This window comes from Elaeis guineensis, chromosome 11, assembly GCF_000442705.2.
Source record: "Elaeis guineensis isolate ETL-2024a chromosome 11, EG11, whole genome shotgun sequence".
Taxonomy (NCBI): domain Eukaryota; kingdom Viridiplantae; phylum Streptophyta; class Magnoliopsida; order Arecales; family Arecaceae; genus Elaeis; species Elaeis guineensis.
In genome coordinates, this window is record NC_026003.2 from 31,270,736 (window position 1) to 31,284,562 (window position 13,827).

Here is a 13,827-nt window from a genome sequence, read left to right on the forward strand (position 1 = left end):
GATCACATGAAACATTATACAAATATCTCGGCCAGAAAGGAGGTCATGCCTACCACTCCTCGGAAAGAAAAGCTTTGTCACTAATTGATGTAGAATTCTCATTTCAATTGACAAGATTTTGGCTTCTAATTTATTTAGACTTTTCGAGTAGGTTCCTCCTAAAATTTCATTGATCCCCTCTTCCTTCACTGGGAGTTCCATGTTAGAATATCCCTCACAGGGCAAATGAAGAATCTCTCCCAAAATAATAGGATCCAGACAGATATCAATTCCCTTAACAGTAGAGGTTACTGTTCCATTGCCATAGTACAGATTTAGATAAAACTCTCTAACCAAGTCTACATAAGTAACTTCCTTGAGAGAACAGTAAAATCCCCAACCTTGATTTTTGATCTTTGTCCCAAAGGAGAAACCTTCTTTTTCAAAGAATCTAAAATCCACATTCTTGCCAGTTTCTACCTTTCTGTCAGAGAGAGGGATTTTGCTAGGACTAAGGGGAGACTGAGAGGGACCTGGTGCAGACACTGAAGCTGGAATGGAGCAGAGGTGGTCTGAGAAGCTTGCCTTTTTTTGCGGATGCCTTCTTCCAGTGCACGGACTGATTTCCTTCTTTGAGGGAGTTTCATCTTTGGGGCCATTCTCACCACAAGAGCAGCAGAGAGACTCGGAAGATCAAATGGGTGAGGAGAAGGAAGGTTACTAGAGGATGGAAAGAGATTTTGGCGGAGAGAAATGACGATTTTGAGAAGAATGGTGGAAGCTAGGGCACGCTCCAACCGCTTCAATCAAGGGAGAAAGATGCGAGAAGCTCCTTTCCCAAGGGGTGATTTGAGGTGGAGATGTGAAGGGAGAATGATCTTGGGCTAAATCCTTGGTTTTGGAGAGAATGAATGATGAGGACGACGAGTCTTGGAGGGAGGAAGACGAAGAAGAAGAATGAGTCGGCTCATGAACGGGCTTCAAGTTAAAAAGAAAAGAGCCCGTGGGAAGTTGGCAATAATTTCAAGTATGCCATTGGGTCGACCCTAGGGGTCGACTCATGAATCACAAAAATTTAGAAAAAATATGAATAAATTTTGAAAAAAATTAAAATTTTGGGAGAAAAATTTTGCTCAATGACAAGTTGTGAGAATGATAATCTTGAGCATTTAGGTCCAAGAGAGATGATGAAAATTGAGATCAAAGAAATTTTGACATCGATTTCTTGAAACTGGAGAAATATTTAGGCAAAAGGATCAAGAATTCCTAGATTTCTCCTAATTTCACAGAATCTATCCTCACTAAGGGCCTTTGTAAAGATATCAGCTAATTGATTTTCAGTGCAAACATATTCAAGAATTATATTTTTGTTTTGAACATGTTCTCTTATAAAATGATGTCTTATTTCAATATGTTTAGACCTTGAATGTTGAATTGGATTTTTAGATAGATTTATGGCACTTGTGTTGTCACATCTTATGGGTGTTTTATTAAGTTTGATACCAAAGTCTTCGAGTTGTTGCTTAATCCACAAGATTTGAGCACAACAACTTCCGGCTGCAATGTATTCGGCCTCAGCCGTAGATAGTGCTATCGAATTTTGTTTCTTGCTAAACCAGGAGATTAGGTTAACTCCAAGAAATTGGCAAGTTCCACTAGTGCTTTTTCTGTCTAATCTACATCCAGCAAAATCAGCATCTGAATATCCTATTAAGTCAATTAGTGAGTCCTTAGAGTACCATAATCCTAGAGTTTGAGTACTATTTAAATATCTAAGGATTCTTTTAACAGCATTCAAGTGAGATTCTTTAGGATTAGATTGAAATCTAGCACATAAACAAACACTAAACATAATATCAGGCCTACTTGCAGTTAAATATAATAGAGAGCCAATCATACCTCTATAGTATTTTAAGTCTACACATTTACCTTCATCATCCTTGTCAAGCTTACATGAGGGGCTCATGGGTGTGCCAATTGGTTTGAAGTTCTCCATTCCAAATCTTTTGAGTAGTTCCTTGGTGTACTTGCTTTGGGTGATGGAGATTCCCTCTTTTGTTTGTTTGATTTGAAGTCCGAGGAAGAAGATAAGTTCTCCCATCATGCTCATCTCGAACTCCCCCTGCATGAGCTTAGCAAAGTCTTGACAAAGAGATTCATTAGTAGACCCAAAAATTATGTCATCAACATAAATTTGTATAACTAACATATCATTTTGATTTCTTTTAATAAAGAAGGTTGTGTCTAATTACCTCTTGAAAAACTATTATTTAGTAAGAATTTGCTTAGCCTATCATACCAAGCTCTAGGTGCTTGTTTTAATCCATATAGAGCTTTATTTAATTTAAAAACATGATTAGGAAAAGCATGATTTTCAAATCCTGGGGGTTGTTCTACATAGACTTCTTCAACAATATATCCATTCAAAAATACACTTTTGACATCCATTTGAAATAATTTAAATTTCATAAAGCAAGCATATGCAAGTAGAAGTCTAATGGCCTCTAATCTAGCAACAGGTGCAAAGGTCTCATCAAAATCAATCCCTTCTTCTTGATTATAACCTTTAGCAACCAACCTTGCTTTATTTCTTATTATATTTTTATGTTCATCTAATTTGTTCCTAAAGACCCATTTTGTGCCAATTATTGAATGATTTTTAGGTCTTGATACTAAAGTCCATACATTATTTCTTTCAAATTGATTAAGTTCCTCTTGCATTGCATTGATCCAATTATAATCATTTTAGCTTCTTCAATAGTTTTTGGTTCAAGATGAGATACAAAAGCACAATGATTAAATACATCTCTAAGTGAATAACGAGTTTTTACCCCATACATAAGATCACCAATAATTAGCTCCTTAGGGTGATTGTGAACATACCTCCATTCTTTGGGTAGGTCATTTGTACCTTGAGGTTGTTCTTGATGTTCTTCACCTCCCTCATCTTGTTTGTCTTCATGTTCCTTATCCTCTTGAATTGTTGAATCTTTCAGAGTGATCTCCTTCATTCCTTCTATAAGAGGATCTGCATCATCAACACTTTCATTCTTCCTTGAAGGAAGATCGTTAGATTCATCAAAGACAACATGTATGGACTCCTCTACTACTAATATTCTTTTGTTAAAAACTCTAAAAGCTTTACTAGTGAAGGAGTAACCAAGAAAGATTGCTTCATCTGATTTAGCATCAAATTTTTCAAGTCTTTCTTTACCATTATTTAACACAAAACATCGGCAACCAAAAATATAAAAATAAGCAATATTAGGTTTTCTTTCTTTCCAAAGCTAATAGGGAGTTTTCTTTAAAATTTGTCTAATCAAGGCACGATTTAAAATGTAACATGCTGTGTTGATTGCTTCCGCCCAAAAATATCTTGGAAGGTTGCTTTCACAAAGCATGATACGGGCCATTTCTTCTAAGATTTGTTTTTCCTTTCTACTACCCCATTTTGTTGGGGTGTCCTAGGAGCAGAGAAGTTATGGCCAATTCCCTTTTCATCACAAAAGTTTTCAAAGTCTTGATTTTCAAATTTAGTTCCATGATCGCTTCGAATATTTTGAATTGAAAATCCTTTCTCATTAGTGACTTTTCGATAAAATTTAGTGAAAACATGAAAAGTTTCATCTTTGTGTGCTAAAAAAAAAATCCAAGTAAAACGAGAGTAATCATCTATAATTACAAAACCATATCGTTTTCCTCCTAGACTAGTGGTTCTAGTAGGTCCAAATAAGTCCATATGCAAAAGCTCTAAAGGTCTAGAGGTAGAAAGAATATTTTTGGATTTAAACGAAACTCTTGTTTGTTTACCTAGTTGGCATGCATCACAAATTCTATCCTTTTCAAAATTCAGTTTTGGCAAACCAAGAACTAATTCTTTCTTAATTAATTTTGAAAGAGAATGCATGCTAATGTGTGCAAGTCTGCGATGCCAAAGCCAACTAGTCTCATTAACTTTAGCATTCAAGGACACTAGGCATTGCATGTTTATTTGGCTAAATCATTTAAATCTACCATATAAATATTACCATGTCTATGTCCAATAAATTTAATGTCATCATTAATAGGACTAGTTACAATGCAAACAGATGATTCAAAAACAACCTTATATCCTTTATCACAAAATTGACTAATGCTTAGTAAGTTATGCTTTAAACCATCTACTAACAAAATATTTTCAATATATTTGGAGGGAGTGATACCAATGTTACCTATACCGATGATCTTTCCTTTGCTATTGTCTCCAAAGGTGACCATCCCTCCGTCCTTAGCATCAAGAGTGATGAATTGGGATTCATCACCAGTCATGTGTCTCGAGCATCCACTGTCAAGATACCATTTCCTGTTTCCTCCTTGGGATGCTAGACACACCTGCAAGCAAAAGTCAAGTTTTTGTTTTAGGTACCCAAGTTTTCTTGGGTCCTTTTTGGTTAGTCATAATGGTTCTTTTTGGAACCCATATTTTCTTTACAGTTGAGTTTGCAGATTTGTTAGAGAAGCAAGTGTATGACTTATGTCCTACTCTACCACATTTGAAGCAAGTAATATTAGAAGACTTGTTACATAAAGATTTTACATAAATATTTTTCAGATATTTTTATTTCTTCAAGGGATTATAGCCAAGTCCAGCCTTATCATACACAGCCTTTTGATTATCAAGAATCATATTAAGTTTATTTGAACTCAAGGTGAACTTTTCTACTATTGGTTTTAGCTTGGCAATTTCATTCTTTAAGCTTTGATTTTCTTGAAGTAGGGTGGATTTCTCAATTGAAATGTTTTCAGTTTGTTTCAATAAAGATTGATTTTTTAATTTTAGCTCTTTGTTCTTCATTCTTAGTTTCTTTAATTCATCAACTAAATCATAGAAAGCTTCATGTAATTCTTCAAATGTAAAGTCACTAGGAGTATCAGAAATTACCTCATTTTTGTGTGCCATAAGGCACAGGTTGGCTTGTTCGGTTGAGTTTTCTTCATCGGAGCTTGAGTCATTACTCGCACTCCAAGTGGCCATCATGGCCTTCTTTTTGTACTTCTTGGGATCTTTCTTCAGCTGAGGGCATTCGGATTTGAAGTGTCCCGACTTCTTGCATTCGTAGCAGATAACGGGTTGGTCTTTCTCTTTTTCTTTGCTCTGTTCTCCTTTTGTGAATGGCCTCTTCCTTATCCCCTGTTTTCTTTTCCTCAAAAATTTCTTGAATTTTTGGGTAATGAGTGCCATCTCTTCATCCTTTCTTCGTCTTCAGTGTCATCATTTTTTCATCTGGTGGAGCTGTGGATTTGAGGACAATGGTTCTTTTCTTTTTGACTTCTTCCTCTTGATGTTGCTTCATGCTTAGCTCATGAGTCATCAATGATCCTTGAAGCTCTTCCAAGGGTAGAATGTTCAAGTCCTTAGCTTATTGAATGGCAGTCACTTTGGCTTCCCAAGTTCTTGGTAAGGACCTGAGAATCTTTCTTACAAGCTCACTGTTAGTATAGGACTTGCCAAGACTCTTTAAACCATTAATAATATCAGTAAAGCAAGTAAACATGTCAGTTATGGACTCATCATGCTCCATTTTAAACAATTCATATTTATGCACAAGCATATTGATTTTAGACTCCTTTACTTGATTGGTTCCCTCATGGGTTACTTCTAACCTATCCCATATTTCTTTAGCAGATGAGCAGGTAGAAATGCGATTAAATTTGTTAGCATCAAGAGCACAATAAAGAACATTCATTGCTTTAGCATTTAATTGGGCCATCTTCTTATCAACCTCATCCCATTCTTTCTCGGGTTTGGTTGAGTCCTCACCATCTATAATTTTAATGGGTGTGTGAGGACCGTTCACTATGATACTCTACATATCATAGTCGAGTGCTTGAATGAATATTTTTATCCAAGCTTTCCAATAGGTGTAATTAGACCCATTGAAAAATGGAGGTCGGTTGGTGGATTGCCCCTCGGCTAGAGTTGTGCTGACATGGGTTGCCATAGATCTTTGGCTCTTTGATTGTTTAGATCAAAGAAGGGCTAGAGCACCGGGCTCTGATACCACTTGTTGCCCAGCTATGCAACCCAAGAGGGGGGGGTGAATTGGTTTCTAAAAATTTTAAGCTTAACTAATGACTTATGAGAAATGTTTGATAAGCTAAATAGATAGAGTGAGTAGAATAATTCAAGGCTAATAGCAAGAGCAAGAATGCAAGAAAATAATGAAGAGATAAAGAAGAGCAATTAGACACACACCAAATAAAAGGATTTATAGTGGTTCGGTGCCAACCTTGCACCTACATCCACTCCCCAAGCTCCTACTTGAGAATTCCAATCCACTAATCTTGTATTCAACTCGAATACAAACATCGAAAACTCTGACTCTAGCTATCCCAAGCTAGTTCACTTATTTTTCGGGTACAAGCCAACCCTATACACTTCGATTCAAGGTTCGGATCAACCTTCTCTTATTTTGGAACCCCTCCAAAACAAAATCAATCACTCAAACTGAGTATAACAATTTATAGCACAATTAAGCACAAAGAAAAGCTCCTTCAATGAGCGAATATAACTTTAAATACACTTTACTTAAAAGAAGAAGACCCTTTTTGAATTTCCTCAAGGTGGATGGAGACTTGAAAGTGCTCTTGAGGAATTGGTGAGCTTGGATTGAAGGCTTCTTAAAAGCTTTGAATGAGCACTTGCTTAGGGCTGAAACGTTGGCTTGAAATCCTTTTTCAAAATCTCTCTCTTTGAATCCTCTCTTTTTCTTCTTTTTATTTTTCTTTTGTTCTCCTTTTTCTTGTTGTTGATTTCCATATTTTTATCCCTTTTATAGCTTTAAAAAATAGTGAAAAATATTCTAGGCTGAAAAAGAACCGTTAGACTGCATTAAAAGAGCATTAAGAGCATTTAAAACGGGTTAAAAACTAGTCGTTGCAGAAAAATTCCGTCACAGGGATCGACTCATGAGTCGACTCATGCTTGGGGGTCGACTCATGGGTCGACCTCTGTGGAAAATATCACAGAATCGAGCAGGATCCGAAGTTCTGTAAAACTGGCAAAAAGACCCGCAGAGGTCGACTCATGAGTCGACTCATGCCTTGGGGGTCAACTCATTGGGTCGACTCACAGGGTGTGCCAAGACAGTGCCGGTCAGGATTTTCAGCATGCCAGTCATCTCATGTGCTATGAGTCGACTCATGAGTCGACTCATGATTTTCAATCATGCATATCTTTCAAAATACAAGTCCAAAATCAATAAAATTTTCACCATTGGATCACAAATCTTTTATTCTATCATTTGATACTATCAAATCAGGGTTTTGATAAAATTATAATTTTGCCCCTGAAGAGCAATAAGTCTTTTTCAAGTGAAAATCATTGGTACCCCTTCAACTACTTTGTAATCATCAAAATCAATCTAAGGAGCAACATAGCTCACTTTCTCACTTCCCGAACCCAAGGCAGTAACCTTAGGGTACTCACAGAAAACTCTGCACCCACTCTCTTTCTTTTCTTTCCTCTCAAATTTTTTGAACTTTTCAAATTCATGCAGAAAGCTTTCTCACACCCACTTTTCTTTCTTTAAATCTCGTTCGCATGCCCCACCTTCTTATCTCTTTTTAAAACAATGCAAGATGCGTCTTAAACGCGTGACAAGATAAAGCTAGGTGGTTGCTCATTTGAATTCAATTCAAATTTGAATTCAAATGCCAACCAACCCATCCTTATCCACTCATGGCATGAGAAGAGAAGGGCGTGGGCTCCCTTGTGCGTAGAGAGTTTACACAAGAAACTCTTTCTCATGTGGAAAAAGTGGCGCACAAGATAAGGTGTGGCGCATGGAGTTAGTTGCCCATTCAAATTCAAACTTTATTTGAATTTGAATGGCCAACCAACCATCTTTATCCACTCAAATGGTGCATAAATGGAGGGGCGTGGAAGGCTTCTGCATGGGAGAAAATTCATGAGAAGTTGTTTCTCGTGAATTCAAATGGGTGCAGATGAGTGAGGTGGCGCAGGGAGAGAATTCAAAAGGTGGTTTCAATCTAATTGAGCCAACCTAATCAAAATAGGTTAGGCACAATTAGACTAAGCTAAACCCAACTTAATTAGGCTCAATAAAATTTTAATCAAATTAGGAGTTGACTAAGCCCAACCCCTGATCAGATTAGGGACCAAACCACCTTGGTGATTAGGTCAACACTTAACCTAATCGGGTCAAACCCAACTGAATCTAATTCAATTGAACTTGATCCAAAAATAATTATTCAATCAAATTGAGTTAATTAATGATCAAATTACTTATTAAACTTCTCATAAATACTGAGTCCAAATTTGATGGGCAATCGGGCATCAGAATCCATCGATATGAAACCCTGATCAAAAAGTCCCAAACCAGTGGGACTCTTGACCCCGGTACCCAAAATGTGTGAAACTCATGATTAGAGAATCCTGATTCTTGATTACAGAGTTTCAGACACATAAGACTCAAAGTCCATGAGCATTAGGACTCTTCACCAGCCATCAGATCAGATAGGAACCTCTAATGTGTGTGACCCCACAGGTTCGAACCTAAGCCGATAGCACAGGAACCAATTCCTGTACTAATCGAAGTGACCATCTAGCAATGGTACCCGATGTTCGGATAGGTTAAATAGTCACAATTACAACACTCAGAACCTACGTGAATATTGTTATTGTATAATTCATCTTTTTGACCTCTGTGTTTAGGACGACTTAGGGTTAAACTGTCAACCCTGATTAGATCATCCGAATCGTACTCAACTCAAATAGTCCTGTGACTCCTCACTAGGACTACCCTGGCCAAGATTTTGCTAAATTGAAATATGACTATACACAACTCCTGAACTGGAGTGGTCAATCCCATCTTGACACATGCACCGACAAGTCAAGTACTTGACTACACCCAGCAGCCTTCCGTCACTGAATTAGAAATTCAGGTAGTCTAGTGCCTAAGTGTAGTGAGTTGCTTGCAAGTCACCATGGCGGTTCAGGTCAGAAGGACAGTTATCCCATATCCCATCGGAGCAAATCTTGACAGCAGAAAAAGCTCCAGAGTCGGTCACGTTCAGTGCAGATGTACCCTTACATCTCACCTGTATGCCATACCAATGTCTTCATACTCCTTGGTTAAGAGGATAACCAACTCATATGGCACACAACGACTTATACTTGATAAATATTATTGTCCTTGGTAACAACGTATCATTTGGTCGTGAATAGGTTTAAGGACTAAACGACAAATCCTCCTTTGTCGAGTCTAAATAGTCCTAAGGGCTTCAGTACAACACAAGAGTTCATTAGAAGATGAAATAATTTATGATAAAAAATATCAAAATATTTTTATTTATTTATAATTCATATACTAATACAAGAAAGAGCACAACCGTCAATAGACTGATGATTGGCTTTGGGGCACTATTTCCAATAATATAAGGATACATCATCATTGAACGTGAACAACTTCAGATCATTCTGCTGTCGAGAATATATCTGATGGGATATAGGTGTAAATATCCCTTAGACCTGAGATTGCCTCAGTGACTTACAAGCAACTCACTATGTTTTGGTACTGGACTAACTAAATTTCTAATTCAGTGACGGAAGGCTTCTAGGCACAGTCAAGTACTTGAAAAGTCAGAGTCTGATCAAGATGGGATTAACCACTCCAAGAGTTGGAGAAGAATGAGTCGCTGTTTTTCAATTTAGCAAAATCTTGGCCAGGATAATCCATCAGATGGATTTGATATTTTAAAATATAATGTGAAAAACCTGATCAGAGTTGACAATTGAACTCTAAGGTGTCCTATGAGCATTTTGGTCAAGGGGATGAATTATATGAAAACTATATCCACATGGGCTCTAAAGATGGTGTTTTACACATTCAACCTATCCGACCGTCGGATACCATTGCTAGATGGTCACTTCGATTGGTACAAAAATTTATTTCTATACTACTAGCTTAGGTTCGGACCTATGAGGTCACACACATTAGAGTTCACGATCCGATCGGATGGTTGATCAATAATTAAAAATCATTCTAGGGTTAAACGATCAATATGTTCGACATTTAACCTAGTGCAAGTGTTATAAGAGGATCGATTAGTAATTCGATTGCTAATTAGTTTAGTTTGATTAACCCAATGGGCTGAGATTAAGTATAATTGAATATTATTTAATTAGATTTAGTTTGGACTTGATTGGATCAAGTCCAATTGGTTTATTGGATAAGCCAAGTGCAAGAAAAAATTAGTCCTAGTTCAAATAGGACTTGGGTCAACCTAATTTCTAATTTGATTAGAAAATTAAATCAGATTTAAATCTAATTTAATTTGATTTTAGTTTGATCTATTTTAATTAAGTTGATTTGATTGGGTTAAGATCTATTTTAATTGGGTTGATTTTATTTTAGTTTGATTTGGTTTGAGAAATCAAATTTGAACAAGTCATAGATTGAATCCTAGTAAGACTAGGATTCCACCTTGCGCCACCTTAGCCCTCCATGCCCACTCTCTCTTATTTTGTGTAACAAAACCCTCTCTCCCAGGTCTTCACACATGCCCAAAACTTTTCTCTCTTTCTCTCTTACATGAAATGTGGTTGTGGATCAAGTCAAAGTAGGAATTAGTTTGGATTTCAAATTCTATGAGATAGAGCTTTAGGAAACCAAAACTGTTTCCTTATGGCACTGATTTTATCTAGATTTTTTTTTAGATTTTTATGACTTTTATGACACATAATATGAACACTTTTCTGGTAGTTCATGGTAGAAAAAGAAGGAGGGGACATCCAATAGTTGGGCGCCCCTTGTCTTGCCTTGTTTGGATAACCTTGACTAGGTATTTGACCTAGACAAGGACTCTTTATATCTCTCTATTTAAAATAAATTTTTTCATAAAATTTTTGTAGATTATAGAATATTGAGAGAGCTTTGGGGTGTCCAAAAAATCAAGGAGAAAGAGTCTTGGGGTGTGGAGATCTAATAGACACAAAACTAGGTGTCTGGGTTAGAGCAAAGAGAAGAAGAAGAGGGTCTTCTTCTAGAGTTGCTAGGTTCATCTCTTTCTTTCCCCCATCTATAAGTTTTCTGAGAGTGTCTCATCTAAAACTCCTTCTCCTACTTCTCATCTTTAGAAGAGTCCAAATCAAGAAGAGGGAGGCATCTGATCGACCATCGAAGAAGGATCCGCGCAGTACTAGCATACTGTGCTGATTTCTTGGACCAAGACTTCTGATCATGATTCGTGGGCTCATGTGGATGACTCCTAGAGGCCGGATGTATGTGTGGCTCGCAACATCATCTTGTTGGTGCAGAATTCCATCAAAGTCGGAGAAACTGGAGTTGGGATGACCGCGGCTGCCGTCGGGACCTGCAAAGAAAGTCTAAACTGGAGTTGGAGGTGCTCTGGCAAGATCCTCCGACGCTCAAGTCAGTACTCTGCTTCAACAGAAATGGAGTGCTTGAGCAAAAATTTTGATAGAGTTTTGAGATAGAGTTACCAGCATAGAGAAGAACGTGTCTAGGGATTTTTTATTTATAGATGGAGGGTGTAACTGACCGACAGCGACGTCTGTAACCATCTGGTAGTGGACCGCTCAGAGCCGCATGGAGTTTGTTATGGAGAGTAGTGGCGTCAGGGGTCGTTCAGGGCCACGTGGAGCTTGCTGCAGAGAGTAGTGGCGTTAGGGATCATTCAGGGCCACGTGGAGCTTATTGCGGAGAGTGGAGTGGTGTCGGTTGTCGGGACTTGCCAGAGAGTGGTGGAGCTGCATGAAATTTGTTGCAGAGAGTGGAGTAGGAGGGCGGCTCTTGTCGTGACTCGTCAGAGAGTGGAGCTGCATGGAATCCATTGCAGGGAGTGGAGCAGGAGGGTGGCTCTTGTCGTGACTCGTCAGAGAGCTCTGATCGATCGGCTGGAGCTCGGCTGGGACATCTGATGGAGTGGAATGGCTCTCTATTGTTGGTCTGGGAGAAGCTCGGATGTCCCCGAAGCTGCTGACGAGTCTACTGTTGTCGGGTAGCTTAGGCGCTGATACTATAGGTGGGAGTCACCTACTGTAGAAGCTCGGATAGAGACTTTCTGTTGGTGAAGCCCGGTGAGAATCCGATTGCTAGAGAAGTCCATCTGGGATTCGCCCGATGTGGAAACTCGCCTGAAGATGATCCGTTGGGGATGTTCGGTTTTATGAAGGATCTGGTGGGGGGTCGGCCGGTGATGGACTTCGGATGGTGTTGGGGAGGTTCGGTAGACATCGGAGGTGATCGGTCGTTGTAGGAATCCAGCTGCTGGAGCCCGATCGTCGTAGAAGCTCATCCAATATCCAACGCTATGGAAGTTCGGTCGAAGTCTGGTTCTTGTAGAAGGCTGAAAGGAGACCGCTTATTGTAGAAGCTCGATCGAAGGTCAGTTGTCGTGGGAGCTGGAAGTAGTGACCTGGCCGATGAGTCCTGTCCCATTATAGAAGCTCGATCGAAGATCGGTTGTCGCGGGACCCGACAATGAAGAAGCTCGACTGAAGTCTACCTGTAATGGAAGTTCGGAAAGAATATGTTTACAGCAGAGGCTCGGATGGGATTTGCTTATAATAGGGATCCGAGGTAGGCCGTCCGCTGTAAGGGTTCGGAGTAGACTGCTCACAGCAGGAGTTCGGGGCAGACCACTCGTAGTGGAAGTTCGGAGTAGGACGCTCGCGGCAGGAGTTCGGCTATCACAGGAACTTAGCTGGAATCCTGAAGGCGGTCGACCATCGTAGAAATGTGGAAGGAGCCTGGTTACCGTAGAAATCTCATTGTCGGAGAAGCTCGGATGCTGACGAAGCCCGAAAGAAGTTCGGGGGTAGTCGATTGCTGTAGAATGATGGCTAACAGCGAGGCTCAGAGGGCCTTTGGGGCGGCCCGATGGGTGAACACTGAGGCCCATCATCGAAGAAGTTCGGACGGTCGAGGGAGTTCGGAGAGGCGTCACGTACAAGGTCGGGAGCCGGAGGAGCCCCGAAGGATCAGTCCTCTACAGACTTCGATCGGGGGGGCACTTTATACCCAATAATCCTCAAGCCCGGATCAGCAAAGTTAGAACGTCTAACTTGCAAGGTAATAGATCTGATCTATTATAGTTTACATACATTAGATGTAGTATAGAAACATGTTGATATGATCAACATGTAGTTCTTGCTCTTTATATTTTAATTTTTGATTTAATACCATATAACAATCATATAATAGGATCTTAGATCTAGGAATTCTCTAATTTTATAAGATAAATTTTGATTTATTTTAGTCTTCCATTGCCTGATCTTGAAATAGTTTCAAGATCTAACCCTGAAATCCTAGATCTGGTTCCTTCACCTAAACCCATCCTTCAAATATCGAACATAAATACAAGAGTCATACTCATATCTGGAAAGCCTGATGCTCCTCACATAGGAATCAAATTACTTGTACCATTGTCTCGGTGACTGCTTCAGCCCGTACAGCAATTTCTGCAACAAATAGACCTTCCCTTCTGCTCTTGGCTCTTGGAACCCCAATGGCTACTCTATATAGATGTTCTTCTCTAGATGCCCATGGAGGAATGCCGTCTTGACATCCATCTACTCCAACTCCATGTCCTAAGCTGCTATGATGCTCAGCAACATCCTGATGGAAATATATCTGATGATAGGAGAGAAAACCTCGTAGAAGTCAATGCCTTCCTTCTGGGAGTATTCTTTGGCCACTAGCCTCATCTTGTACCTGATACCTCTCTACTCTGAAGGCCCCTCCTTGCATTGGTAAACCCATTTGCAACCAATGGATTTCTTCTCTTGTGGCAACTACACTAATCATCACGTCTCATTCTTGT